The sequence below is a fragment of the Podarcis bocagei genome, assembly GCF_964188305.1.
Source record: "Podarcis bocagei genome assembly, chromosome: 16".
Classification (NCBI taxonomy): Eukaryota; Metazoa; Chordata; class Lepidosauria; order Squamata; family Lacertidae; genus Podarcis; species Podarcis bocagei.
This window is the reverse complement of record NC_138142.1, coordinates 31,740,090-31,755,607: the sequence shown is the minus strand read 5'-3', so window position 1 is coordinate 31,755,607 and position 15,518 is coordinate 31,740,090. Positions and strand designations below refer to the sequence as shown.

Genomic DNA, 15,518 nt, shown 5'->3' with positions numbered 1-15,518 from the left:
GTATGTAACCTGAGGTACCACTGTAATGCCTCTCCATCTGGCACTTGGGACTCTCCCCAGGCGACACCCCCCCACTGGCTCCATTTCACACCCTTCTTTTTGCCTGGCTGGAATGTGCCTTTGACCTCTGATAATGACTCATCTTTGCCTGTGTTGAAATTAGCCTGTTTTACAAAGGGAATATTTACATTCTTTGCTCCGCCCACTTTTGCCTCTGGTTCCGCCCGCCCCTGGCATGTGAGTCCCAGAAGGCACTGCAGCCCTCAGGCTGGAAAAGGTTCTTCACGCCTGGCATGGCAGAAAGTTAGTGGCTGGTCGCAGGCTTCATCTCATTCTTCCCTCCTGTTCTTGCAGGATGAAAAGAGAAATCTGAGGCACAAAGAAACCTCAAACTGAAGACATTTTTAGATAAATGAGCAAAACACTTAAGAGGGAAGGAAACTTGATTCTCCAGAAGTAGCGATGAAATTTGGGTCTGTCCAGGCCACAACATTGTGGCCTGCAGAATAGTTCACCAAAGTGCAGAGCTACTTAACCTTTCTTTTTCTCAAAGATATCTTAGGCCAGAGATGAGGGCCTCACTCTCTCTGGGCAAGCTTCCAGGGGCTGCATGCCACTGATGGACAAGATCAGAGGCCAGCGTGTAAGGAGCAACACACATGCATTTTACTTTTGTACAGTATCTTAACCTGAAGCACCACTTTAGCTAATGGAGCCTCCTGCTGCTGCCGTGCCGCCGGAGCACAATTTCTGTTCTCATTCTGAAGCAAAGTTCTTAACCTGAGGTACTATTTCTGGGTTAGCGGAGTCTGTAACCTGAAGCGTATGTAACCTGAAGCGTATGAAACCCAAGGTACCACTGTATTCTCAGAAACCTTGCACCTGCAGCTCGGGGATAATATTACTGATCTACCCAGCATGCTTGTTGTAATGAATACAACATAATGGCACATGAAACACTTAAAACACTCAAAAGCCCAGTAAGTGCTACTTCCAGAGGGGCGACCCTGTTTTAGCAAAAACAGCAAAGAGTATTGTTGTACTTTAAAAGACTGACAAATTTATTATGGCCTAAGTAATTTATTTTGAAAGCTTGTGCCATAATCAATTTGGTTAGTCCTTAAGGAGCCACTTCGTTAATAATAATACTAAGCATTATTAATATATACATCAAAACAGGGCTCAAACAGGAGCCTGATTTGTGCTGTTAGCTGTGCTCCAAAAGGATGCCTTATAGCAAGCCAAACTACTGGTTTCTGTCTACACCTGGGTAAGAAAGAGGTTCTGACCAGTGGGATTCTCCAATCCCCATGGATCAACTTTCCCCTCTTGTCAATCCCCAGGCATCATAATGACATCAGCTGCTAAAGTTCAAAGGAGGTCACTGTAGTGACTGAACACCTCATCAGTAGTTACGGCTGTCTGCTTTGAAGATGGGCTGATTTGTGCTGAAAGTGTGCCTTCAAAATGGCTCTGGAGTCAAACCACAGATGGAGGAAGTGGTTTGAATCCAAGCAGTAGCAGCAGCAGCCAAGCTTGCATTTCTGCACCCCAGCTTTAAGCCATTAGAACCCCTGATCTATAGTAATGCAGAGGTAGATTTGTATGCATATTGTCAGGCCAGAGTGTGGCTCATGCACTGCAGAAGTAGGCAATTGGCTCCTTCCCCTGAGTGAGTTCATTCAAGCTGCCGTAGTTTATTTTGCGCCATGACCTGGCTCTGGTTGGTGGGCCTTTGCGTCCGAGTAACAAAAGAAGTACATCCTGCTAGCCTGACATCTGTCCATTCCTACTGCAGAGGTTTGACGATAGCTAACAGGATAACAGAACAAAATAATGGTGTCTGTGTACATCAAAGGCAATGGTGGCTTTGTCCACCCTATTTTATATCAATCTTTGGTTTGTCTTTAGCCTAAGTCAATGTGGGGAACCACAGGCCTGGGGACAAACACCTGTCTATCTGGTTCTTGGATCTGTCTCCAAGCCACACCCTTTCCTCTGTCTGTTTCATATCCTGAGCGTTTTTTCCTGGCTGGAATGTATTTTTGAACAATACCTCCCACTTTCCTGATAGGGTTGCCATACGTCCAGAATTTCCCGGCCATACCCAGAATACTGCAGTCGGAAGCAGCATCTGGGTGGAAATTGTGGTTCGGGAAAATGCGGACATATGGCAACCCATGTCAGAAGTGTTGTTTCTCCCCCTGATTTTCCTGAAAAATAGCCCCAAAACATTTTTTTTTGTTATTTTGCGTAGAAAGCTCAACAACTTTTGTGTCCGGATTTTCACTTTTTGAAATATGGTAACTCTGGAATGGAGGAAAGAGAGGGATGTATGAGTAGGTGTAGATACTGTACAAAAGTAAAATGCATGTGTGTTGCTCCTTACACGCTGGCCTCTGATCTTGTCCATCAGTGGCATGCAGCCCCTGGAAGCTTGCCCAGAGAGAGTGAGGCCCTCATCTCTGGCCTAAGATATCTTTGAGAAAAAGAAAGGTTAAGTAGCTCTGCACTTTGGTGAACTATTCTGCAGGCCACAATGTTGTGGCCTGGACAGACCCAAATTTCATCGCTACTTCTGGAGAATCAAGTTTCCTTCCCTCTTAAGTGTTTTGCTCATTTATCTAAAAATGTCTTCAGTTTGAGGTTTCTTTGTGCCTCAGATTTCTCTTTTCATCCTGCAAGAACAGGAGGGAAGAATGAGATGAAGCCTGCGACCAGCCACTAACTTTCTGCCATGCCAGGCGTGAAGAACCTTTTCCAGCCTGAGGGCTGCAGTGCCTTCTGGGACTCACATGCCAGGGGCGGGCGGAACCAGAGGCAAAAGTGGGCGGAGCAAAGAATGTAAATATTCCCTTTGTAAAACAGGCTAATTTCAACACAGGCAAAGATGAGTCATTATCAGAGGTCAAAGGCACATTCCAGCCAGGCAAAAAGAAGGGTGTGAAATGGAGCCAGTGGGGGGGTGTCGCCTGGGGAGAGTCCCAAGTGCCAGATGGAGAGGCATTACAGTGGTACCTCAGGTTACATACGCTTCAGGTTACAGACTCCACTAACCCAGAAATATTACCTTGGGTTAAGAACTTTGCTTCAGGATGAGAACAGAAATCGTGCTCCAGCGGCGCAGCAGCAGCAGGAGGCCCCATTAGCTAAAGTGGTTCTTCAGGTTAAGAACAGTTTCAGGTTAAGTATGGGCCTCTGGAACGAATTAAGTACTTAACCTGAGGTACTACTGTACAGTGGTGCCCCGCAAGACGAATGCCTCGCAAGACGGAAAACTCGCTAGACGAAAGGGTTTTCCGTTTTTGTGTTGCTTCGCTAGATGAATTTCCCTATGGGCTTGCTTCGCAAGACGAAAAACGAAAACGTCTTGCAAGTTTGTTTCCTTTTTCTTAACACCGTTAATACAGTTGCGACTTGACTTCAAGGAGCAACTCATAGAACGCGGTGTGGTAGCCTTTTTTGAGTTTTTTGGTGATTTTTGAAGCTTTTCCAAAACTTCTTTTAAACTTTAAAAACTTTTTTGGGGGGGTTTTGGATTTTGGGTTGGGGTGTTTGGAATTCAAGGACTTGGTGTTGGGGAGGGGTTTGCAAGAATCTGGAAGCTTGTGTGGTTCTTTTCTGCATTTTTATGATTTTCTGTGACCATTGGGACACTCTGCTGTTTTTTTTAAAAAATTCTGGATTTGAATTTCTGTGTGGTGGGTGGCTGGGGGAACAGTTGAGGAGGGGTTTGCAAGAATCTGGGAGCTTGTGTGGGTTTTTTTGAATTTTTATGATTTTCTATGACCATTGGGCCATGTTGTGTGTGTGTTTTTTTTAAAGTTTTTCTGTCATGTTTAGAAACTTAATTTATTGTTCCTTCAATTTTTGAAATGCTCTTTACAGTATGTGTGACTTTAAAGAGCACTTAGTAAACTATTGTTGTACCAAATTTGGCTTTGTTTGGACTTTTTTTGACCATAGGAACGCATTAATTGAATTTCAATGCATTCCTATGGGATTTCGTGCTTCGCAAGACGAAAAATTCGCTAGGCGAAAAAACTTGCGGAACGAATTAATTTCGTCTTGCGAGGCACCACTGTACTAGGAGAGCTCTGGCTAGAATGTTTGATTTGGATCAGGGAGACCCAGGTTCAGTTCCACCCCTAGCCATGAAGCTCACTGGATGATGCTGAGCCAAGTCACCACCTCTCTGCCTAACCTACCTCATGGGGTTAAATACTTATTTTAAGATGGTGGCTGCTGTTTGCAGTTTTGGGAAGCACTTGTGTTAAAAATAATTAGCCCCCCCCCCGAATAACTGTTTTTCCTGATTAATTGAGGATGACTGTATTTATGAATTTTTGTAGATTGATGCATTTTAAAATATTTTGTGTCTGTAATTTTATGCATGCTAAGCTTTCCCAAGAGTTTCTGGAAGCCTTCAGCAATGAAGGCTGTATCATAAATACAAAGTTTGAAATTCACAAGATGACAGAGGCTAGCCAAGCCTTTGCTTGCTTTCAGTGGTGGTAAACAAGGACTGCTACAGCAAATCTGCTTTGCGCAATTTTTTTCTTACAGTCAAGCGGTATATAAATTTAATTTAATGCAAATAGATAAATAAATTTAAGGTTTCTTTTCCTTTTTGTTATATTTGCAAATAAAAAACCCTTTGGAGAAAATATGCATTCTAACAATTGCTGCTTTTGATGGTGTGCTTTACTGCTGATGTTTTTGCTGATGCTTGTTTTACAGGTTATTGTAAGGCTTTTATTGTACTGTATTATTTTTCCTGAATTTATGACATGATTTATGTTTTCAAATTTTGTAAATTGCATGGGGGCTCCATACATGTCAAGCAACTCATAAACTGAAATAATACCATTAATAATAATGGGTTTTTAAGGTTGCAACCCTAAAATTGTCATCTGGAGCTGTTACTGGGTCATGACCTGAATTATATTCATATCTGTATGTGACTCACCCCCACCCTTGTCCTTCTCCTCCTCCTATCATTTTCTTACTCTTTGTTTTCAGTTGAAAACAATATTGCTTAAATAATTGTTGTAGTTGGGTGTCTTATGTAAAAATCTTTTGTAAATTAAAAGTGTTTTTAAAAGTGATTTTTAAAAAAATAAATAAATCCCCATGTCTGACACCCTGGGTTTGTTGGAGAAAGGGTGATATATAAATGTGAGAAATCAATCAATCAATCAATCAATCAATCACTTGCCTCCAATTTCCTGCTTGGATTGTTTTAGCACAGTGGGTCTAATTCAGCCAAGCTAGTCCCTCCAGTTTAACTTTCATCTCCATTCTGTCAATTTGCCCTGCAAGGTTGTTTCCCACAAACCACACCATATGTGATATCAGGTAAGAGCATGAGTCTGAAAAAGCGCAGTCATACTGCCAAATGTTAGTGTGAATGCTTAAGGAAATGTTTGAGTCAAGCGGAAACAGACCCACAGTTATGTTTGTTGAACTACATGCAAGGATAGGAGAGCAATGTTATAGTACACCAATTACAGATTTGTATATATTGTAACATTGCAAAGACACTGAATGCTGTCCTCCTCCCCTCCAAAGTTGAACTAATTAGGAAAAATATGGGAGCAATTGGAGATTATAAAATTAATGGCAGTGGTATGTCCCTACAAAATAACAAGAGGAGAAATGGGCAAATGGGTCCAAGTTGTAATGTATTAAAAAAGAATCAGGCCAAAAGGGAATGAGTCTAAAGGAACAGTTGGGAACTTCAGGTGAGCTCCTGCTTTTCCTTTGAGATTGGGGCTTCCTGACAGTTAGGATTGGCTGCATTTAGGGAGTCTGCAATTGGGAGAAGGCAGAGGGCTTTGCAAACAACAGCTGATGGTTCCTGCAAAGCCCGACACTTTGCATTCACCACCAATCAGCTGACCGTCAGCACTTGCAGAGCACCAAGTCTTTGCCCGCAGCAGTTTGATGTCTAACAAAATGGGCCAAGGAACATGGGTCACTTGACATCCTTGTGCCATCAGGTGACTGAGAGGTGGAGAGCCACAACACTTGTCAAAGTTGGCCCAGGAGTGGGTGGGAGAAAATAAGGTTTGGACCTGCCAGTCAGATTCAGTTCCTCACCCTTGCTCTAGGGCAGAGGTTTTCAACCTTTTTGAGTCTACGGCTTCCTTAACCAACTACATTCTTTCTGCGGCACTCTTGTGGGGCTCAGGAGCCCAGTTACGTCACCCCTTGCCTGCAGAGCTGGCAGCCTCTCACCCTTTTTTGAACACCCTCCCTTGTGGAGTGTTCCCTCAGCTTCTTCTCCTCTTCCCTCTCCTTGGGAGTCCTCTGGGCAGCCGCTGCCACCACCTCTGGTCTCTGAGCTGCCCCTGCCCCAAAGAGAGGTGCCTTCCAAAGGCACCATTCGCCTGTGGAGCTTATAGCCAGGGCTGCATCAATAAACAGCTGTGCAAGCCTTTGGGAGGTAGAGACATGAGGGAATCAGAGGAGGGAGGGAAGGAAGGAGGGACAGAGGCCAGTGTTGCCTATGGCACTGTTGACCATCATTCAAGGCACCCCAAGGTGCCATGGCACACTGGTTGAAAACCACTGCTCTAGGGAAACAGGAAGGAAGACTGGCAGAATCAGATCTGATTTAGCCATGAGAATTAATTAGAGATTTAATTGAGTTCAATGGGACTTACTTCCAGGGAAGTGTGCACAATATATGATTTGCACACTAACTGGATTCAAAATTATAACTAGTGAAAAAGGTGTCCCCGTTAATTGGGCAGCAGATTTCTTTTTCTTTAAATGTTTTTGCATATTTTTCATACAAGTGCTTATAAAAATTGCAGTTAGGGAGCACCATTCTAAGCGGTAGAGTCTCCCCTGTAATTCATACAGGCTATGATACCTTGTAACATGATGACTGCTGTGACATAATTGTGTTAATCATCTAAAAAACCAGAAAACGTGCTTTCTTGCTTTGGAAATAACTGTGCTTACTCAAACACAAATTTCAATCAACAAATATCCATGTGATTACTTGAACCAAGTTGTAGGTTTCAATTTTTTAAATTTCAGAGTTAACCCTGGGCAATCAATTTCTGAACCTTGATTTGTGTAGATAAACCTTGCCCATTGTTGCTGATTTCTGCAGTTTCTTTAGAAGAATAAGTACATTCATTTGCTTTTGATATACCTGGCTGACACTCTACTTCTAAGAACTATCAGCTCCCCCTTTTCTATCCCACATGATCTGTCCATCCTCCCAAATTTCCCTTTACATTTGTGTCTAATGTGTTTCATGAGTCCACCAGCAGCACCAGCACCAAGTGACACCACCAAGACTGCTATCAAAGTTAAATCTTTTCTATTTTATTCCAAGAAAGGGCAAGGAAAGATTTTTTTTTGTTTTTATAATTATCATTTTTTTAAACTTGTACTTTTAAAATGCTTTTGTTTTTCTATGAAAAACAAAAAACCAAAAAGGGACTAAGGGAACTTGCGACACATTCATTTTTTGAAACATTTTGAAAATTTTTCAAGGCACCTAAAACGAGAAGGAGGCCAAAGGAGTGCACTTTGGTTTCTCTGAAGACGAAAAAGGGGGAAACGGGGGGAGGAGAAACACCCTTATTATTTTGGCGGAGAGTCTAGGGTGGGGATTCACCCACAAGCAGCTCAGCAAAGCAAAGGAACGGGTGTAGCAGGTAGTTGGACCAAAAGAAGTGGCTGATGAGCAGAAAGATGCTTGTCTTGTCTGACATTGTCTTTCAACCAACATAGACCAGCTTGATCCTAGCCAGTTTTTGCAAAGGTCTTCCTTAACAGTTGGGGGAAATTGCAGTGCAATGAGTTTTTTTCCTCCCCATACCACCAGTGCTCATTGTAGGATCATGGCCAATGGTGTATCTCCTCTCCTACCTTGGCCTTTCACCCCTGGCACTGATTGATGATTTTAATCCTACCACATAATCCATTACTGGCAGACATTTTTGCCATTCTATTTAAAAAACAAAACAAAAAGCCACACACATACATGTGGGCAACAGGAACAGTGGAAGCAGGTCATTTTCTTTCCAGTTTGTTGGAGGCCGCTGTGTGTTTTTGCTTGTTGTTAAAGAGAGCTCAGTTGCCTTCTGGCAAGATGGTGGGAGGGAGCTGTTGGCCTGGAACCCAGCCATTGTTAAAACAAAATTAAGAAGAAAGCAGGTTGGGGACACACCATCTCAGAGATTCAGGTTTCACAGTTAGCCTTGTCTTCTGCTTGTGCGCACGTTCAAGCTTTCAGAACTGGCTGGTGATGCTTGGCTGTCAGATGCCAGCATCGTCTGTAGATCCAGATTGTGGGATTTTTTTCAGCTTAGACCAGGCAGCCAAAGAAGAGGGAGGAGGCGGCGGCATGGAACTGTCCCTCTTTCCTCTGTTGCACCAAGTTTTCCCTGGCTCCAGATAACAACCAGCCTGGCCTTCTGATAAGAGAGCAATCCCATAATCTATACACCTTCTTCCATATCAGACCAACTGTGACCTGTTGCGAGGAAGCCAGGATCATTGTGCGTAAACACTTGCTTTCCACTTCCATCCTGCCTTAGCCACCAGGACCCCAGCATTGGGCTTCTATCTCTTCTCTAAAATCAACACAGGTGTTGAGTTCCTTCAAGCCAATCCAGCTTCCAGATCCCTGTTGGTTGGGTTCCTTCCTGTCCACTGAGGTCCTGACCTCTTCCTCATTGCCTCCTCCCCTCAGGGAACTGGTTTTAGCACCCATCGGGCATGTATAGAAGATGTCCGAGGATGTCATAGATGTTGCAGATTGGAATGATCAGGGCTGGGCTGAGTGTGCACCTTGGGAAATGTTGAACCAGGCCTACTTCCTTTCCCAGGGAAGCTAGAGAACACACCCAGTGCCTGAATATTCACTCTGCTATCATTTTCCCAACCTGACAAAATGGCAAGAGCACGCAAATGTTTAACACTGTCGGCTCTCAGTGTACCCCAGTACCATCTGCCTCTTGAGGGTGACCCCAAAACATTTGTGGGTAGCATATAATGAACTTGTACATTAATCCTGAATGTAAAGCAAATAGCAAGCCAGGGAAACAAAAGTGTGAGGCCTCTTTGACCCAGGAAAAACAAAATCCCACAATGCATTGCATCAACTCCCCACCTTCTGTCATGTTGCCATTTGAAACTATTCCAGTATTATGATCAGTTTCCCACTTTTAAAGAAACGGTAACATTTTTGTCTCTAGACGATACTGGGATAGATGGAGCAGTGATCTGACTTGATGTATCAAATAGGTTGCACATGAATTCCTTCTGTTTTCAGCCTACACACCAATGTAGAATGGTGGCTGGTACCCATCAGAACTGATAGGGCATGAGGCGGGGAGCCCAACAGTAGGGGGAGCCAGAGCCAATGACAGGCAGAACCCACTAAGTCTAATTTTGTCCCCATTCTCTTCCCTGCTGAGTTCTGCAAGGGCAATACTGAGGCTGAGGAGGAGGAATATGGCAGGCGAGGGCTGCCCCCTGGGCTGGTTGTAAGTAAATATGCAGACATGTAGATAGGAGTGCAGACTGAGGTTAGTGGGGCACTGCCACTTTTGTCCTAATGGAGAAGCTTCCACTGGTGCTACCTCTTGTTAGCAGTGTGTTTGACATGCCAACTTTGTGACAGATGCATGCAATTGCAAGGATTATCATAGGGGTGGCAGGTTGGTACCTGTCTCATGTTTGCCAATATTAACTGGATTAATCTTGAGACATGTCTGCCTGTTCAAAGCACTCAGGATTGGAGGATGTTCACTTCAAATATACAGACTCCTGCAAAGTAGAAATCTTGTGTTACAAAGGATTATAAAAAGTCACAGGATGGACTAGAAGTGGCAATTCTTTATACCAGGTCAAAGTTTAGGGAGCCCCTTTGCTCTACTTCTTAGGTTAGGTGGGATTCTTAAAATTGTTGTGATTGCATGCCTGTAGGATATCATATGGTGGATCTCATGCAAAATCTGTTACTTGGCAACACTTCCTACATACCCTTTTACAAAGGGAGGGAGGCGAGTGTTTAGTCCTTTGTGCATCCCTGTCATATCAGGAATCTTTCCTCTTTCTGTTTAAAAAGACTTTGGAGGGACTAAAGATATAGGCCTGAAATACTGAAGGTTAGACTAGAAGTGGCCAGTAAATGAAGAGCAAAATTGCTTTTGGAGGAAAGGAAAAATGGAGGCCAAAAAGAACATAGCTTCCTTCAGATTCAGTGATTTCCAAAACATGTCTCGATTAGGAATGTGGAAGAATACATGATTCGGTTAATATTTAAAAATAAACCATGTTGAATTCACACTTTCTGAAAAACAGTGCAAACCAACCACAGCCATCCTTTGAAATCCACACTTCTCTAAATTTGATGATGCAGTTCTTCAGCCAAGTACAAAAATGCATATACAGGGGTAAAATGTACATAAAAATTCATACATTAGTGAAAATAACATACAAAATGCATTATATTAAGGAACATTTCTTTGCAAAAATGTGTAAGTCAAAACTTCACACAAAAATAGGAAAAATTAGGAAAAATTCACAATATAATGCTTGATGAATTCTCATGAGGACTTAAAAAAATAAATCCAGAAATTTTGATGGAAGTGTGGACTGAATTTAAAACTGGAAAAGTAAGAAACTTGGAGAACTGAAAGTGACAGATTTGTCTATTTCTATCTGGGATAGGAGATCAGTAGAATAAAGAGGGAAGTGGAATTAAGAGCAAGGGTTTTCAGGACAAAACTTCTGTGTGTGTATATATGTATGTAAGCGCACACACCTCAACTTGCAGAATAGTTAAGTGTTCTTCCACTGAGGAAGTGGAGAGCCCAAGGCAGCTGTCAAGTTGGATGGGATGGACAGAACAAATAGCTGAGTCTGCTTGATGGGTAATGCTGCCTTGCAGGGACGATGGATTGGAAGTTGTGCCATGGGCTCCCTTGACCAGACTGGCTTTCTCAGCCTCTTCTGTGTGCTGCTGTCAGCTTTAACTATTTTCCCTCTGCAGACAGAATGCCTTGGTTTTACTTAAGGGACAGCAAAACCTCTCTTATTTCCAAAGACAGTTTTATCCAGTTGTAGTCTGAGTCACAGTAGACCCCCTGAAGTCACTGAACATGGCTAACGTAGGTTCATTAATCTCATTGGGCCTACTCTAAGTAAAACTTAGTTGGATACAGCCCAGAGTTTCCCCCTTTTCTTCCCCATGCTCTATGGAAGGTTTCTGATTTGTTTCTGATATCGCTTTGCCTTTCTGAGCAGCTTACATGCATGCAGGGTTCTTAGTTTTCTCTCAGTGACAAAGCAGATATCCAAATGAATGCTTATTATTGTGATGGGGGGGCATGCATGCTAATTTGTTGCAGATGGGAACATGCATCGGAATGCATCCCACACTGGTGGCAAAAAAACAGTGCTGGTGGATCAGTGTGCTTGCATTCGCTTTCAGATTATTTTTTCAGTCTCCATTTCCCAGATATCTGCCCTGCCCAAGCAAACGGGCTGGAATCTAATATACATTAGTGGATCAGCCAGTAGTGCTTTCTATTATTTTCTCGTTTCCAATCTTAACTTCAGTTCTCCTAATTCCCACATCATGTTTGTGGTTCTTTCTTTTTTAAAAAAGTAGCCCTAATGAAAATTCATCAACATTTCTCTTAATATCATCATTTGGGTGTGCAATTTCCCCTAATATTCAGGGTTTTACAAAGCGATTCCCCCTAACATAATGCATTTTAGCATGTTTTCACAGTATATACTGTACATCTTTAGGCACACAGTGGGCCTTTTTGTACACATTACTTGGCTGGAGAACTGCATTGCAAATTTTTTGGAGAAGTGCACATTCTGAAGTATGCCTATTTTTCAGTTCACATATTGTTTCAGAAAAGTGCTAATTAGGTAGGTTTGCCTTTAGATGCAAACTGAATCAAGTTCAAGTTCCAGCCGCAACATCCCTGAGGAACCCTCTTTGAAAATCTGAGACCTCCCATCCTCATGTCCTTAAGACCTATCTGTTGCCACATTCCGGGGAGTGGGTAGGTTGGGTTGGGAAGCCAAACTTGAGTGCTGCTTTCTTTTCCTGTTTCCCACCCCTGCCCTCTCTTGCTCACTCTCTTTTTTCTCTCTTTTTTAAAAAGCTCCCTCTCCTAAATGAAAACTTTGCAAGCTGAGCTGCAAATTGCTTGTTACTGTAAACTCTGCATGCGTGCCAGCAATGGCGCACACCAAACAACCCTCGAATCACCTGAATTAATGAGCAGCAGGGAGAGGCAGGTTTTTAAGGTGGTGTTTTTTTTTTTGCATTGTGCTAAATGCATCCTCCCCAAGAGCCTGCTCACATTAGCTCTGTTTGTTAAGTACTGTATATAGAGTTAAACACTTAATAAAATTACACTTCACGGGAGGCGAGACTGACGCGTCGGGTCCAAGGCCCGGATTGTGTAAAGTGATGTTTAGCATATAAACATTAGCTGGCCTGGAGCACTCTTTTGTAATTTTTGTTGTTTGCGTTTTCCTTGTTGATGGTGTTTAATAGGAAAGAAACAAGCTACCCACCCACCCACTGCTTCTTTCCAAAATGACTTCCGTGGACGGCTTGTTCCCCCCCACTGGTTATTTCAGTGTGCTGCTAATGAGCTGCATAAATTTGCATACTGAGAACCAAGGATTGGGATATATAGCTAGAGAGAGGTGTGCATGCATTTTATGCAGAGTATCTGTGATTACAGAATTGGAGTTGTGAGCACCTGCCTCTTTGGACTACAGATAGTGAAACCATGGCCCTCCAGATGCTGCTGGATTCCCACCATCCCTGACCACTAGGTCATTCTGGGTGGGGCTGATAGGATTTGGAGTCTTAACAGCATTTTTTTTCCTTACAGGGGGAAGGGCACAGATTCCCCACTCTTGGGGCACTTGGTCTGTTCCAGAAATGTGACTTCTCCCATCTAAGCTTTACTACTGCCCGCCTGTGCTCTCCATTAGATCCTGCCTGAGTTGCCTGAAATTTTGCTGTTTTCCAAGAGATTAATGGTGTCGTCCTTGTTTCTTGTTGCATTCCTTTTCTCTCTCTCCCTTATTTTATTTTGCTTCATTTCCCCTTCTTCAATCTAGGACAGTTCCTCTTTGCGTCTGTGCTGATCTTGGCACAACTGCCTTGTGCAAAGCTCTGCACAGGAATAGTGAGGTTACCTGGGGGGTGGGGTACCACTCTGTTGCTTGGAAATACATGACAAGGTGTCCCCTTGTTAACTAGGCTTACTCGTGGGCAAGCATACCAGTGGCAGACTTGGGGCTGCCAAATTTCAGCAGTGCCCTGTGTGATGCTAAAATTCAGCCTCTCCCACTCCATTCTACAGCATTGTTCCTGCAGCGCAGTGCCCAGCGTGACCACACCAGTCGCACTACACTAAAACCACCTTTGGGCACACCAGCTTTCCATTTCAACCAGAAAGCTAAGAAGACAGTGCTCTGTTGCAGTTGGTTTATTTGCTTTAAAGAGACTGATGGAAGGCACGCTCTAATTTTACACCCAAGAAGGACCATGGAAGGTTTTTTTAGTACATGCCTAGCTTGGCATGGTGAAATCCCTTGCCTGTGTTTCCACGACACCTCATCTAGTTCTTTCTCCCAGTTAAGGTATCCACCCTATTTAAAATATTTTCAAGGCAGCTTACACAGTTTAAGATTAAACAATACACTATCTGGGGTTGCTAGACTGCAACCTAGGTTGCTTCCAGATGTGGCCTTAATTTGCAAACAGATCATTTGCAAGTTTTTTAAATAAAAAAACCCACTTAATATTTTCCCTGGAAAGAGTAAATCCAGATTAAATGGGGGGTGGGGGTGGGGTAAAATGAGCTGGGATTTTGAGGCAAATTACACTGTGCAGATGCTGCAAGGGGAAAAAAAACCTCTGCATGTGTGAGGAGCACCAACCTCACAATAAACACGTCTGGAAATTCCCCTAGAGAAGCAGTATTTGCATTGAATTTTTACCATGTACATCATACATAGATCTGCAGTGTAAAAAAAGAAGTCTGGATTCTTCTAAATTTGAGCTCCCAACACAGATAAGCACTAGAGCTTTACGAAACTGAAAAAAACCCACAGGCTTCCTTGGACGTATTAGGAAAGTGTCTTATCTCACTCTGTTTCCTAACCTGTGACATGTATATTGCTATACATAGCAATAGATGGGGACTAGAATCTTGCACGGCTGGAACATCTGGTATTAAATGTAAGCCTGCTATAGGCCATTATGATAGGAGCACACCTCTATCCCTGGTTTTCTGTGCATAGAACTGGCAATTTTAGAGCAGAAAACAATTTCAGTCTGATACAGGAAGTGCCAATAAGGACTGTGTTAGAAGACTGTGCAAACGTCAGTTAAGCCAAAGGCACTGTGGGATAAATTGGTAAATCTAGAGGGGAACTGCAACCCAGAGAGGGATGCGTTGCTCATTGCGGGAGTTGATGGACACAAATGCCATTCTGCTGATAATTGGCCAGGCTTTTAATGTTTTCCCTTTTCTGAGTGTTCATTGCCCACCCTGCTTCCTCAGTCACTTTGTTTTGTCACAAGCCCCTTGAAATGCATTTTTTCCTCCCCTGAACAGTTATTGTTGCTATTAAGGAATGCCGGGCTGTCAGAGAGCCCCGCTGGCCAGGAGAAGGAATCCCACTGAAAGATGCCTCTAATGGCGTGTTTATTGCCTTGCTCTCCAGTTAGCCAGCTAATCCCATTTATTGCCATTTGCAGAAATTAAGGGGTTGAAACACTGCATATTCTTGTACATAGCAGAAGGCGTGCAAAAAGAGAGAAGCTGCATGTCGAATGACACCTAAAGTGACTTCTAATTACTTTCCTCCATGAGTTTGTTTTGCTTGTCAAGATCAGGATCTTGGAGTGGGGGAATACTTTAAATTCCACCCAAACCTAACTAGAGGTCAGGCCTGCACAACTTGCAACCCAGCAAGTCAAACAGTGGCAACTGATCACTGCTGGATCTGGGGGGGGGGCAAGGGGACCACCAGAGGTGGATCCAACTGGTTATGTCCCCCCCCCCCGCCCCATTCTCTTGCCTTCAAAAGGAACTGTACTGCGGGTGCTTAAGTAACACAATGCAATTACTTGAAACAGTCTCCTGGCTGTATATGGTGGTATGGTGGCCCACAAGGAACTTTTAAATTATCGTTTTTGCTGCCTACTTTGGACTATAAAAATTGGTGTGAAGGTGGTGTTGGGTTCAAGACCTTGGCAGGTCACTTTATGTAACTGCTGGGCGACATTTGGTATGAAGTTGTTCCAACCCTGGCCTAGGGCTTATGTTGGGGACTTTCTTTCCTGAAGTGAATTTATTGAGGAGGGAAGTATAGCTATATCCCCTTTGCCTGATGCTACAGAATTGCCCATCCTGTGATATGTGGGGAAAAGTATTTTCTCTCAGGACTTGAAGAAATACTTAAATATTAATGGCAAGATGTAAATTAAGATG

At 43.2% G+C, this 15,518-nt stretch overlaps 1 protein-coding gene across 3 annotated transcripts in view; it reads left to right on the top strand.

Moving 5' to 3' along the window:
* The window catches only part of MACROD1 (mono-ADP ribosylhydrolase 1), a 315,061-nt gene that overhangs the window by 28,530 nt on the left and 271,013 nt on the right, over window positions 1-15,518 (top strand). The gene's annotated exons all lie outside the window — the stretch shown is intronic.